The sequence below is a fragment of the Equus caballus genome, chromosome 3 (genome assembly GCF_041296265.1).
Source record: "Equus caballus isolate H_3958 breed thoroughbred chromosome 3, TB-T2T, whole genome shotgun sequence".
Classification (NCBI taxonomy): domain Eukaryota; kingdom Metazoa; phylum Chordata; class Mammalia; order Perissodactyla; family Equidae; genus Equus; species Equus caballus.
In genome coordinates, this window is record NC_091686.1 from 76,796,832 (window position 1) to 76,810,952 (window position 14,121).

General features: G+C 34.0%; 1 long non-coding RNA gene across 2 annotated transcripts in view; it reads right to left on the reverse strand.

The window, feature by feature from the left end:
• The window catches only part of LOC138923467 (uncharacterized), a 50,110-nt gene that overhangs the window by 25,842 nt on the left and 10,147 nt on the right, over window positions 1-14,121 (reverse strand). For both annotated transcript variants that reach the window (XR_011437112.1, XR_011437111.1), the window contains exon 3: window positions 1,289-9,065. This is a non-coding gene — a long non-coding RNA (uncharacterized lncRNA). The remainder of the gene's footprint in view (window positions 1-1,288; window positions 9,066-14,121) is intronic.

The window sequence follows — 14,121 nt, forward strand, 5'->3', positions numbered from 1 at the left end:
TTTTTTAGATATTTTGGAAACAATTAAACTACATATATATGTATATATCACCTTTGTTGTCATATGCTATACTCTCTAAGGAAATGAAAAAGGAAAATTTGAAAATGAATTGAATCAGGTAATGAAATCTTATTATTTAACTAATCAAAAGCCTCTTTGATCAGAAATAGGTACTTATGTGTTAGTTGGTGGTTAATACCTGTCTTTAAACACTTTAAATACTTTAATGCAGAAATTATCAATTTCGGATTGAAAGTAGTGAAACTCTTACTGCATGTGTGAGGCTCAATATATTATTTGCACTCTGGATCACCTCAACAAAACTTCCTTTCAATCATCTTTAGTTTTCCTCTGATCTACCTCTAGAGAGGTTCTGATTAATTTATATATGTGTGCAGGTAATTCTAATCATTTCCCTTGGTGTGCATAATTAGCCATTTCTCCATACTAACTCACATCTGCTCCCTACTTGTTCAATCAAAAATTTAGATTGTATCCTTCTGGAATTTTTCACAAACAACCAATATCTAAACTAACGTGAATATCCCTCCCCTTTTTCTACTAATATTATCAGGTGCCTAATGATTTTTTTCCTTAGTCCATAAACAGGTCAATGAATTACTTCCTCTCTGACATCAATTAAAAGCACATATAAAGCACTCTATTTTCAAATAAGGAGCATATTTCAAGGATCTAAGTCATTTTACCTTCATTTCTTCTAGATTTCCCTATGTCAATAACTATTATAGTTTTATCTATCCCTGACAATGTATTACAAATAAAGGCTGATTATAGTTCTCAATTTTCTTTAACTGGAAAAGAAGAGTTTTTTCGTTTTTAAATTTCTTAACACTTTTTCAGTATTCTTTTTTCTAAAAGCCAACTATGAATAACGCAAGGTGTGTATTCCAGAAACCTTACTAAAGTAGCAACAACTTAATTTGGGGAAATGTTCCATTCTTCTCCAATCTGATCTTGTGATGATGACAAAGATCTGCGTTTCCCTTTTAACATTACATCAACCTGTAGTTAACTTTTCAGAAAAGTATTTATTTTACACTCTGTCTGTTCTGTAATACTGGCAGGGCTGTAGTTGAAGTCCTTGGTGATCCCAGGGAAATATTGCTTTACAATAGCGTAAAGGAAAGAGACTGACCAAAAACTGGAACTGTTCATTAAAAGTACAGTATTTTGGGGGCTAGGCTGGTGGTGCAGCAGTTAAGTTCGCACGTTCTGCTTCTGTGGCCCAGGGTTCGCCAGTTCAGATCCCAGGTGCGGACTTACTCACCGTTTGGCAAGCCGTGCTGTGGTAGGCATCCCACATATAAAGTAGAGGAAGATAGGCATGGATGTTAGCTCAGGGCCAGCCTTCCTCAGTAAAAACAGGAGTATTGGCAGCACATGTTAGCTCAGGGCTCATCTTCCTCATAAAAAAGAAAAAATACAATATTTTACCTCAATCCTTAATAAAATTTTCACTTCTCAGAGAAGTTCCCCTGCTCTTGGTCATTCTTTACAACTCTTTCCCTCTCTTAATTTGTTTGTTTAGTTGATTGGTTACACTGTCTTCAAATAGCAGGTCTTTTTATCTATCTCCCAACGTGAAGTCTCATATTTTCTTACTTGATATTCTTGCTCAAGAATGGAAATTCTGACTTGATATGGTGCAATTTCCTGACCTAACTACTAACTACTCCTCATAATACATTTCACCCAGATTTCCGGCCTTGATCTCTGTCCGTAAAAAACTTAGTTCTAAAATTCCTTCTAAAAGTCTTTTCGAGAAAAGTTACATGCCAGCCACTTTGGAAGATAGTTTAGCAATTTCTCACAAAACTAAACATGCTCTTACCATGTGATGTAGCAACCACTTTGCTTGGTATTTACCCAAATGAGCTGAAAATTTATATCCACACAAAACCTGCACATGAATGTTTATAGTAGCTCTATTCAAAATTGCCCAAATTTGAAAGCAAACAAGATTTCCTTCAATAGATGAATTGATAGACTGTGGTATGGCCATACAGCGGAATATTTGGCAGAATGTCGCTTAACATAGAGTTTGTCTAATCTCATGATGAGATTCGAGTTACTGGTTTTGGGGTCTCTCTTTTCTTTTAATATCAATACAAAATCTCTCCCAGAAAGGTTCCGCAGACATTTTTACGGTTCTCATTGTCCAGAAGGGAGAAATACCCACATCTTTGCCACAAATGAGGCTGTTCAAAGAGCATCTGACATTGTCAGTATTTACAGCGGGAGTCTAGCTCTGTTGGTAATTCTTTTCAAAACAATTCAAATTAATCTTTTATCATATCTTTCAAATGAAAGTAAGAGAGAAATCTCCTGAAAAATTTTAAGGAACCTGAAAAATCTTAATAGAAAAACTACCTGTTCAACATTAAACTAGAGTCCGAGCTAGTTCAATAAAACAGTGCAGTTAAAATGTTAAATGTTTTCTAGATACAAAATCCACATCAAACTGGGGCTGGCCCTGTAGCTCAGTGGTTAAGTTGCGTGCTCTGCTTTGGCAGCCTAGGATATCAGTAATTTGGATCCTGGGTGTGGACCTAGCACCATCCATCAAGCCATGCTGAGGCAGCATCCCACATAGCACAACCAGAAGGACCTACAACTGGAATATACAACTATGTACTGGGGGGTTTGAGGAAAAGAAGAAAGAAAAAACAATCCATGTCAAACAGGCAATTACACTTCTACAAACCAGTGCAAATTGCTTAGAAAATTCGGTTTAAGAAAACTATTCATATTTCTAAAAAAATTAAAAAGTTTATGCAGAAATGTGTAATACCTTTATAGAAGAAATCACAAAACTTATTAAAAGGCATTAGTTTATAGTTAAACAAATACAGATACCTCATTCCCATGGACTAAAAGACTCACTATAATAAGCCTTTACATGTTCCCAGGTTGTTGGGGGCCGGCCCTGTGGCTGAGTGGTTAAGTTCTCGTGCTCTGCTGCGGCAGCCCAGGGTTTCACTGATTCGGATCCTGGGCGCATACATGGCACCACTCGTCAGGCCATGTTGAGACGGTGTCCCACATGCCACAACTAGAAGGACCTACAACTAAAATACACAACTATATACCAGAGGGATTTGTGGAGCTAAAGCAGAAAAAAAAAGAAGAAGAAGATTGGTAACAGTTGTTAGCTCAGGTGCCAATCTTTAGAAATAAATAAATAAATAAATAATAAATAGAAGATTGGCAACAGTTGTTAGCTCAGGTGCCAATCTTCAGAAAAAAAAAAATTCCCAAAATGGTAGTATAATTCCAAACACAATTGCAACACTGTGTGTGTAAATCTACAGGTTAATTCTAAAATGTTTGTGTAAGAGCAGAAACAAGAATGATCAAAAACAAAATTGTTTAATGGAACAGAGCAGACTATCCAGAAACAGGAAAATGGACATGTGAAAACTTGATATATATTGGAGCAGGCATTGTGGATCAATAGGTATATGTGTGTTACTTATAAGGAAGTGTCCTGCAAGGGAACATAAACTTCCAAAGTGCACCCAGTGAGGCTATCCAGCTATTGCACTCTGCTGCCAGTTCCCTATCCTTTACAATATTAGCACACGTACATTCATCAAATCTCTTTTGCAAGGATCACTGTGAACTTTTTAAAATTCTGTTCCCAATGCCCTCCTTTCAATGCCATGCAACTATATGGTCCGAGGGGAAAAATCCAAACACTTTTATGATAATCTCCTGTTAAGGCTTTCTCTTGAATAAATTTATTACATTTTTCAAAAGCATACACTTCTAAATTAATATTGGAAATAGTAGCTACCATATGTTTAAATCCCACACTAATAAGCTGTCTTCTATTACTCTATAGCCTTCAGAGACCTTTAACCTTGCCAATATATAGACAGATTCAAAGGTTGATGTGTGAAATGGGAAAGATTTGAGCTAGTCCTTTCTTTTTGTTATTTATTTTTTTGCTTTTTGGTGAGGAAGATTGGCCCTGAGCTAACATCTGTTGCCAATCTTCCTCTTTTTTTTTCTCCCCAAAGCCCCAGTGCCTAGTTGTATATCCTAATTGTAGGTCCTTCTAGTTCCTGTAAGTGGGATGCCATCACAACATGGCCTGACAAGCCATGTATAGGTCAGCGGCCAGGATCCCAACCGGCAAATTTAACGACTTGGCCACAGGGCTGGCCTGCAGCTAGTCCCTTCAAACATGTCTGTAGAGAATACAACCTTACTTTGTAGGTGATGTGTTTGGACAACTGTGTGGATATATCTGAAGACTGGCTAGAAATAAAAGCAGCTAAAGACCAGCTCAGCAGAGAAAAATTTCATCTGTCTTTTTTCCCCTAAAATATCTTAGACAAAATTCTAGCTCTATATCAAAATTTTTATAATTTAGCATATTACTATTTTGAAAATTACCATATCACATATTGAATTTATTTACAAAATAGTTAAGCGTGGGAGAAATTTGGAAATATTTGAATAGGTTTAAAGATATTGTGTGTATATAGTATATATATATAAGTATATATATCTGAATAATGTGAAAGTGAAGAACTGCCTTAAAAACTAGTTGTTTTTCTCATTTTAAATCATTGAGTGGATTTTCTGACTTGGACAATAAGCAAAAAACATGCAACTCTATGAGTCCACTGTATGAGCTCACTCTATTTAAAAATTTTGGAATTATCTGATCAGAATTATTCTCTAATACTTATTATTTCCTCTTTGGAAAATGTGGAAAGTAAGAGAAAATAAAGCTAATCTTAATATTAAGCATTTATAAAGCATATAAATTTATTAATATTTTCTAGAAGATACAAGAATATTTAAAAAATTGACTAATCCAGTGAGAGAAAAGTAGAACACCCATAATTTAGCATGCAACATCTTATGATAAAGATTATCTATTGCAAAAGGTATTAAGGAAACATAGCTTTGAAAATATAAAGATACATAAGGAATAAAATGTGAATGCAGTGGTTTTGATGTTGTGTGGACTTTACCTAATATCCAAATTATGCACATTATGTTCTTTAAAATTATGGTTCTGCAAGTCCCAGAAACCACAGAAAATATTTAAAGACATTGTATATTGGCACTTTCAACTAAATTTTTAAAGCATTTGTTCAAATGTTGAAAAAGTTAAACACATATTCAAGTGTACCTCTCTTTGGTTGATCTATAAAATACATAAATAATCTATAAATGCTTTTGGTCATAAATTTTATTCCCTTTAAAATAATTATGCTGCAGTTTTTAATTCTAAGAAAATAATGCAATTCTCTTAAGATTCAATAATTAAATTTTATTTTTTTAAGAATCAAAAGCAAATGTAATTTAAACATATATGTGTGTGAATGACTACAGAAAGTTTTTAAAATCCATATAATTATTCAACTGCAATTATATATCACAACAGAAACTTATTCAATTTGAATTTAAGATTGTGACTTTTAATATTCCAAATAGATTAACTTCAAATGTAAATTTAATAACAAATAAATAACAAAAATATCTTTCCAAGCTAATAATGCATGGATTATACCCATTGTCATCCATAAATTTTAACTTACATGTGTATATTCTTATTCTTAAAGTCTCCTGACTTTTTATCTCCAGTTACTACAATAGTGCCGGGCAGGCAGTCATTTCCAAGCACGTGCTAGAATGAAGGATGTGTAAGAGTAGATAGCCATATTTTTACCGAGATGGAAATTTAATTTAAGCTGTTTAGAAGGTTATCTTCAAATTTGGCATAAAACAAGTTTTTAATTCTGTTGATACCTTAGTAAAGTGGCCTTCTCATTATTCTATGGGTATATGAGCTTATTAAAGTGTAATTTAAAGTAATAAAATAAATATGGCACGTTATTTTGTGCCATATTTATACAAATACTGGGGATTACTTTGGACATTTTTACTTTAAAATATTCTGTCACAGTCTTTCAAAACAAGTCCAGTAGAAGATGGCTTTTCAAATGTCCTGATTAGTTTTTTATTAAAAGAAGCCTAGAGATGATTCTTTTTGTCGCTGTGAATGATTGTGAAGTTTGATATTTACAGTATTTAAAAACTTGATGAGGGTTGCAGTGCTTCCAAAGATAATTAATTTCTCTGAAGAAGAATAATTTATGATAAGGTCACTGGCCAGCAATGACTGAGGAATCAGAAGACCTGGAACACATGGGCTCCCTCAGCTAACTGTGCGAGGAAAGCTTCACGTTGCCAAATAGCTTTTTGCTTTGTTACTTTAGATTAAAAACAACATTTGTGTTTCCTAAAGAAGTTTAACTAATAATTAGAATTTCATCTAATCATTTGTTTCTGGCTTCTAACAAAGTGAGTAGGTGAATAAGCAGGAAATACTATAATGTTCTGTGTGTGTGTGTGTGTGAATTTTTAACTATCTGTAGTACCATAAAACAATTACCTTAAAACCATATTGTCAACTAGTATTATGGGTACACAGGAAAATAAAATCGTGTCCAGTAAAAGCAAAAAGCCCTACTTTATAGTGTTTGTAGGTTTCATCAGAGTAAATAAAAGCTTCCAAAGTGAGGGTACTGGGCTGAGAGGAGGGGTAAGATGCGCACAACTGGCTCTTGGAGGCTGACGGGAGCCAGCGTCAGCTGTTTCTGGTACGGCACTAGCAATCAAGAATTGTGAAATGTTGCCCTGAAAATAGTTAGAACATAAAGATTGTGAGGAAATCAGGTCGGACTGTTGACTATGTTGGCATGGAGTTACCTCAATGAATTTGAAATGAGGTAGATGTTAGCACAATCCACAAGTAGTAAATCAGTAATGAATCTAAGTAGCCAAGACTAAAGGGTTACAATAAAATTAAATGCCTAGGCAAAACCCTATTGTAACTATCTAATACAATATAATATAACGTTCTTAATGAGGTTTTTTTTTTTAAAGATTGGCACCTGGGCTAACAACTGTTGCCAATCTTTTTTTTTTGTTCTGCTTTATCTCCCCAAATGCCCCCTGTACATAGTTGTATATCTTAATTGCAGGTCCTTCTAGTTGTGGCGTGTGCAAACCTAACCACTCGGCCATGGGGAAGGCCCCTCTGATTGAGTTTAAACATTTTTTTTTTTAATTCCAGAAAATTTGACCAATAAGATCAATATATGACATTTAAAAATCAGTTATGTAAATTTTGAAGAAATAGTTGAGAATATTTAATTGTTTAATTAGCTAATTGATTAATTCATTAAAGTTGGCTGAATTGTAATGGAATATGATGTCTAGTCACAATAGTTTATCTAAGGATTACAATTTTCTTCAAAATAAATTTCAAAATTGCTTATAAGCTGAAGCTAAAGAGAACGTTGATTCTTTGAATGGAAGATATAATAAAATCAGACTTGTATCAAAAAACATGTTGTCCAGGTGTGTGTTTTTTTAAAAATGTCTTTAATTTTATCATAAACTACCCCCTTCAATGGACAATTAAATAATAGCTTACAAGACAGATACATTGCTTTTTTTCATCAAAGAGGAAAATTAAAGAAAAAGAATTATAATAATTTCTCCATTTTATTTTATTGTTTCTATAATTTATGATGAGACCTATGTTAAATTAATATTCTTAAAGGCCCCCTTTTTTTTTTTTGCTGAGGAAGATTCACCCTGACTAATATCTGTTGCCAATCTTCCTCTATTTTGTATGTGGATCACTGCCACAGCATGGTCACCAACAGGTGGTGTACGTCTGGACCTGGGAACTGAACCCGGCTGCAGAAGTGGAGCATAAAGGCGCCATTTTTAAAAGCAACAAAATATGTAACGACATTAGAATGCACTTATTGAATGGCGTGCATGATATTAAATGAACCCAAATGTCAGCTGCTAGTTCTTCCACATAGATCACCTAAAATCTGTTGATCTAGCAAAGCTGACTATATTAAATTACTGCAGCAAATGAGAGCCTACTTCAAAAAGATCTTAGCAGTTGGTGTCTCAGAAGGGGACATTAAGAAAGGATGTTCATGGGATATTTTAGTCTGAAGTCAAATGGTTTAAGAAGATGTTGAATTGGTTGAGATTGGGCAAAATTCATGATACAACAGGTTAGGCTTGGTGGACTTTGCAAGGCGAGAGTCTGAGGCAACTTTTGAAATGTAAATTCTTATCCTGACTAGCAGTCTCTTTGTTCAGGTTACCAAACTGTTAACAGGGTAAGGCTGTTGACTAGAGAAGGAAACTATTTGCTCAGATAAATTAGTTAAAATTTTATGGAAAAAAAACAGCCAGTTATATTAACATAGGCAATTTAAATTTTAAGTTAAAACAATTAGCATGAAGAACGTGACCATAATTCTAAGTGATATTCTGTGATCCTGGAAGACTCAATATTGTAAACAATTAAGTACTCCTGAAATTGATCGATAAATTTATTGAATTCTGATCTGATTCCCTGCAGTATTTGTATATTTTTAAGTATGTGCACATGCATAATTTGACAAGCTAGTGTTAATAGTGTGAATGTTAGTTTCATTAGTATGAAAATAAAAGACCTCACATTTGGCTAAATAACTTTGCAGAAGAATTTAAAAACCTATTATAACATTATACTAAATATGACATTGAAGTTTTGGTACAAAGGTAAATAGACTAATGGAAAAAAATAGTCCAAAGTTAGACTCAAGTATTTACTGATCTATGACATTGTTGACATGGTAGCGCAGTGGGGAACAGATGGTATTTTCAACGAAAAGTGTTATGTAAAGGGAATGTTCCTATGGAGAAATAATAGAATCTTAACCCTTAACTCACACCATATTTGAAAATAGATGTCAACTACCTTGAAGATTAAATAAGTAATATAAAAGCTTTTGGACTTAATCATAGAAAAAAACCTTTCCTACTAAATATAACACAGAAAGTGCTAAATGTTAAAAATATAAAATATTCATTTATGAGAGCATAGTAAAATGTGTTGGTCAACAGACACTTTTAATAGTGTAACCAGGCAAACCGTAGAGTGGAAGAAGATAGTGCTATCCATCAATCTGACAAAGGACTCGTCTCCAGGATATGCAAAGGACCTATAATAAAAAAGTAGAAACAGTTTTTAAATGAGGAGAAGAATTTATCAGAAGATGGTGTCCAAATGACTAACGAGTGCATGGAAAGATATTCAATTTTACTAGTTACCTGAGAAATGAGAAATAGACAATTGTGTGATGCCACCATATATCTACTAAAATAACAACAAAAAGAAAAAAAAGATAGAAAAATACCAAGTGTGGGTGAGGATGTGGAACAAGCAGAATCTTCACATACTGCTGTTGAGGTTTAACATGTTAGAATCACTTTGCAAAAGGGGCATTATCTACTGTAAAAGAAAAAACAAAGCGAGACACTTGTTAAAGGCAGTAAGACAGATTTTATGCAGGCTGTTGCAGTAGAGGAAAGAGACTAGCACAACTCTGATCTGTGCAGATGTGACCAGGCATTTCAAAAGGAGAAAGGAAGAAGAAAGAGCCAGGGCTGGAACAAAGCCAGGGCAGTAGAAAAAGTGGGTGGGGGAGTTAGTCTACGTGATTAGGCCACCTGTGTGTGCTAATAGGTGCTTATCAAAGTTGGGCTCCTACCTGCCCACAGAGACTGGATAACTGGAGCTCTATCTTTTTTTTTTTACATTCCAAAAGCATGGCTCCCAACTCCTTGAGAAGAATATTCCTGGGTTGTAGAAGATACATCTCAAAGACATAGAGAAAGGTCTTAGAACTGCAAGTTTTCTAAAGTAAATGCTCTCAGAAAAGAGAGATCAGGAGCCCATAGACCAGCTTTGGTTAGAACAACAGTAAATTCTTTTGGCAATGTTGACCTTTCTCAACCAGGCATTTAAAAGGGCTGGGGTCATCATCCTAGGGACATAGCCTTGAGCTGTTAGAAACTATGCTTGTGTTTATTCAAGTCTCTTAGTATGGAGGGTGCTGGGAGTTGTAACTCTTATAGGCCAAGGTTGAGGCCTAGTCAAGAAGAAGGCTCAGAGGAACCTGACTGGAATTTGATCTAGGGCTACTTTGTGACTAAAGGTTAAAGTATGTATATCCTATGACAGAAGTAAAAGAATATACAAAGAGATTAATGAGAGCCATTAATATGGCCTACCAGAAAACACAGAGTAACCTAAAAGCAGGCACTATATGAGAGAAAAAAGGGACACCAAAAGCCTAAGTCAGATAGAAAAACTAAAAATAGTAAAAAGATAGATCTGATCCAAACATATCTGTAATTATATTAAATATTAATTAGTCACATATTGCAACTAAAATATTAAGAAAAAAATTGATAAACCAAAACTACCTAACAATATGCTGCTTATAAGAGAAATACCTTAAATATAAAACACAGAGAGGTTAAAATAAAAGAATGGAAAAATATTTATATCGTGTAAAACACTGAATAAAAGAAAACTGGTTGAGCCAAACTAATATTACACATAGAAAATTTTAGGGCAAAAGTTTTACTACAGTAAAAGAAATATCAAGTGACATACTCCTACATGTACATACACCATACATTATATTGTTATAATTTATAAAGGAGGAAATATTGACAGAAATAAAAGAAGAAATAGAAACACATAATCATAATGGAAAAATTTAAAACACCTCCAATAACTAGAAAAAGCAGACAAAATTAAGTAATGATAAGGGTAAAGGAGTTATGAAAAAAATTAATACCTTGATCTACATAGATAAATTTTTGGAGCACTGTCGCAAAATGATACAATATGCATCATTTCACATAAAATGAATTATACCATTTAGCAAAATTGACTATATGCTCAACCATAGAGATATCATCAAAATATTTCAAAGGATTGGCATAATATGAGACGAATTTTCTGATCATAGTGGAATTAGGACAACTAGAAATCTCCAACTAGATGGAAATAACATAATACCTGTCTGCATTATTTATGGTTTTGAGAAGAAATCGCAATGAAACATATTGGAAAAAATAGAAAATATTTTAAAATCAATATCAATGGCATCACTATATATAAATGCATGTTTGATGCAGCTAAAACAGTGACTTAAGAGAAATTTATAAATGCAGTTGTATATATATAGCAAAAAACAAGAAAGACTTTACATAATTGATCAAAGCCACTATCTCCATAGGGAGACACAGGTTAGCAAATCAAAGTAGAGAAAGAAAACAATAATGATTTTTCAGTGAACTAGAAAACAAACGTTCAAAAAAGAAAATCAATTCAGCCAAAAGCTTGAGCCACTGATCAAATTTATAAAACTCTAGAATGTTACAGGTAAAGAAAAGAAAAAAAGAAAGAAATCAGCAACTGCTAATATTAGCAATAAAAATGGGCAGTGGGGGCATGAGAGAGAATAACTGCACACTTTCGAGTCGTTTTGAAAGATAATAACAAAATATGAAAAATTTTATCCCAATACAGTTGACAACTTACATAAAATGGACAGACACTTCAAAAAATAAAATAAAACACAGCTTGGCAAAATCAACAGAAGAAAAAATGGTAAATGGAACATTCCTATCTCAAAAATATTGAATCTGTTACGCATTCCCACAGAGAAAAATAGTGACCAAGAAACTTCCCCAAAATTTCAGGGGAAAACTCCACCAAATATAAAAGAAAATATCAAGACCGTTCTAATACACTATATTCTAGTGAACAGAAATTAATAGATACTCATTTTCTATTGGTCTGGAGGTCAATCTAATTGTCGTTTTCTACACCATTCTTACATTTCTCTCAGTACCAAAAGGAAATATTTTTTCCTTCCTGGTATTTTCTTCTTGACTAAAAAGAAAAAAAGGCTAAATTAAATGTTAATTTTGCCTTAGTCACTAATGTCTGTTTTCACATCTTGCTGTTGACGCAAATAGATTTTAATTTAAATGCAATTTCCTTCGGGGATTTCAAATCAGTGAAGAACAAGTGGGTGCAATAGCCCAAAGATATTAGCATTTTTAGTTATCAACACTCTAAGGAAAGAAGTGTAAAACAGCTGCCATTTGTCCCTCCATCTTTGGCACATAAATTTCTCTCAGCTTCTCTTATGCATCTGCCATAATGATTTCTACCATTTCCCAAATGTTTCAAAATCCTGTGCACATAAAAACTCGGTTCTTCTTTTGTAAAGTGAGAGGTGGTGAAAGTCAGGAAGGAAGACTGTGGTAGGTTTAAAAAGATTAATTCTCTTTTAAGGACCTGCATGATGATGACGAAGAGGAGAAGGATGATGAAAATATCATGATGATAAACCCAATACCATAGTCAATTCACCTGCATGAAAGGCCATTGTCCTTAGTCTAAATACCGATTCTCTCTTTAAAAAAAAAAAAAAAAAAAGAAAAAAGCGGCTTACAGGTGCCTGTGAATAAATTTGGATGCATTCGTAACGGCAGGCTTTGCTCTAGGCAGAACCAACTGCAGCATTTTACGGAATAGCTATGCTCCACAGTTTCAGTGGCCAGGCCTATAAGGGAATTCCTGATTGCTTTATATTGGATCTCACACTAATGATACTCACAACTTGAAGCTCTTGCTCTTAGATAGTGCCTTTTAATGACTCCCAGTTCTCCTTAGTGCCACCTAAATTATTCAGATATTGGCTTCTCAAGTCTCTTCTCTATTGCCTCTTTCTGAAACTCCCTGCTGGGCTTGAAAGCGCACAGAGGAATGCTCAGATAAAATAAAGGAGGAATTTAAGAGCAATAAGAGTGCAGTGTTTCTCCACTTCCATGTGAACGTTTAAGACACACGTGAGATTTTTTTTACCCCTGTTGGCTCTCACTTTTATTACAACATCTTTACTCAAATTGGCAAAGTAGACAAACAGCTATTCCAGCATGATCTTTGTACCGCTAAACGACAATGATACAGCTAAATGATTTTCTTTCTCCCAAGGTACCATCCCACATATAAATTGTGTGTCAATTGTAGAATCTGCTTTGTAGTTTTGTAGTTATAAGGCATTTGGGAAAACAAAACACAAAAAAAGAAGATATAGTATATTAATATATTCTGCATAATACAATCTGTGAGAATCTTATATAAAATTTAAACGTCTCTAAATCATCCTAATTAGCTAAGCCATGTTTCTTTATTTCCACCTCAGTCTAAATTGTTAGTTTCCCTAGAACAGCAAATAACATTAATAAAGGCCAGCACACTGATTTTCAAAATATTCTTAAATGGAGAAGTTGGAGGTATTCATTATTTGAATGAGTTATTGAATGTCTGACAATGAAATTTTGATGGAGTTATTAATAGCTATTATCATCCTTTCTTTCACTTAAGAAAAATAGTCCAACTACATCCAGAAAAGGCTTAAATTTATTAAGTGTTTAGCTGTTGTTACATATGTTTTAAAGTTTTGAGAAATTATGATCTATATTAAAAAAATTGAAGAAAGTGATCTATTTTGATTTCTCCCTTAATAATGAGAGGAGATTTATTATCAATTGACCAACAGGGCCTTAATGTTCCCCTCAGTTTGATGAAACTTTGGACTGGCTCTTACCCGACTCTAGGACCCCGACCTTCCTTTCCTTAGGGTGTTTACTTAAAAAGCAAAATAAAATAAAACCAAAACCAAAACCAAATCTTGTAATTGTAAATCCTTTTTTTGCCTCTTTGAGATGTAAATCTTTTAAAAAGTCTTTTGCCAGTTTTACAACCTAGGACTGTTTTTCTCGAGGACCAGGCACCCATCTCTTTGAAATATAATCATCTAGGAAGACAGTGCCTTATATCCCAGTCTCTGTGGGAGGGCAGGAACCCAATTTTGGCGAGTGTCTTGCTCCAAGTTGTAAAAATACCACTTGTCGTGTAGATAAGACAAAGCATACTTTTTCTTTGGGAAAAGCCAAATTCTCCACTACTGAATCTCTCAAACATATGTTTCAGTGGAGGCGAGGTCAGACTGCACTCCAGCCTCTCTCCTCTGTAGCAACAAACTTGAATAGTCTTGCTTGCCTGCTTAACATTTTCTGGTGCAATTTTGGGTTTGACATAATATGAATAAGTTGATATACATGTTTAATACAGAAAACAACCTAGTCTAAAATAAAGGTTCTTTTGTGAGAAAAGAGATTTGGACC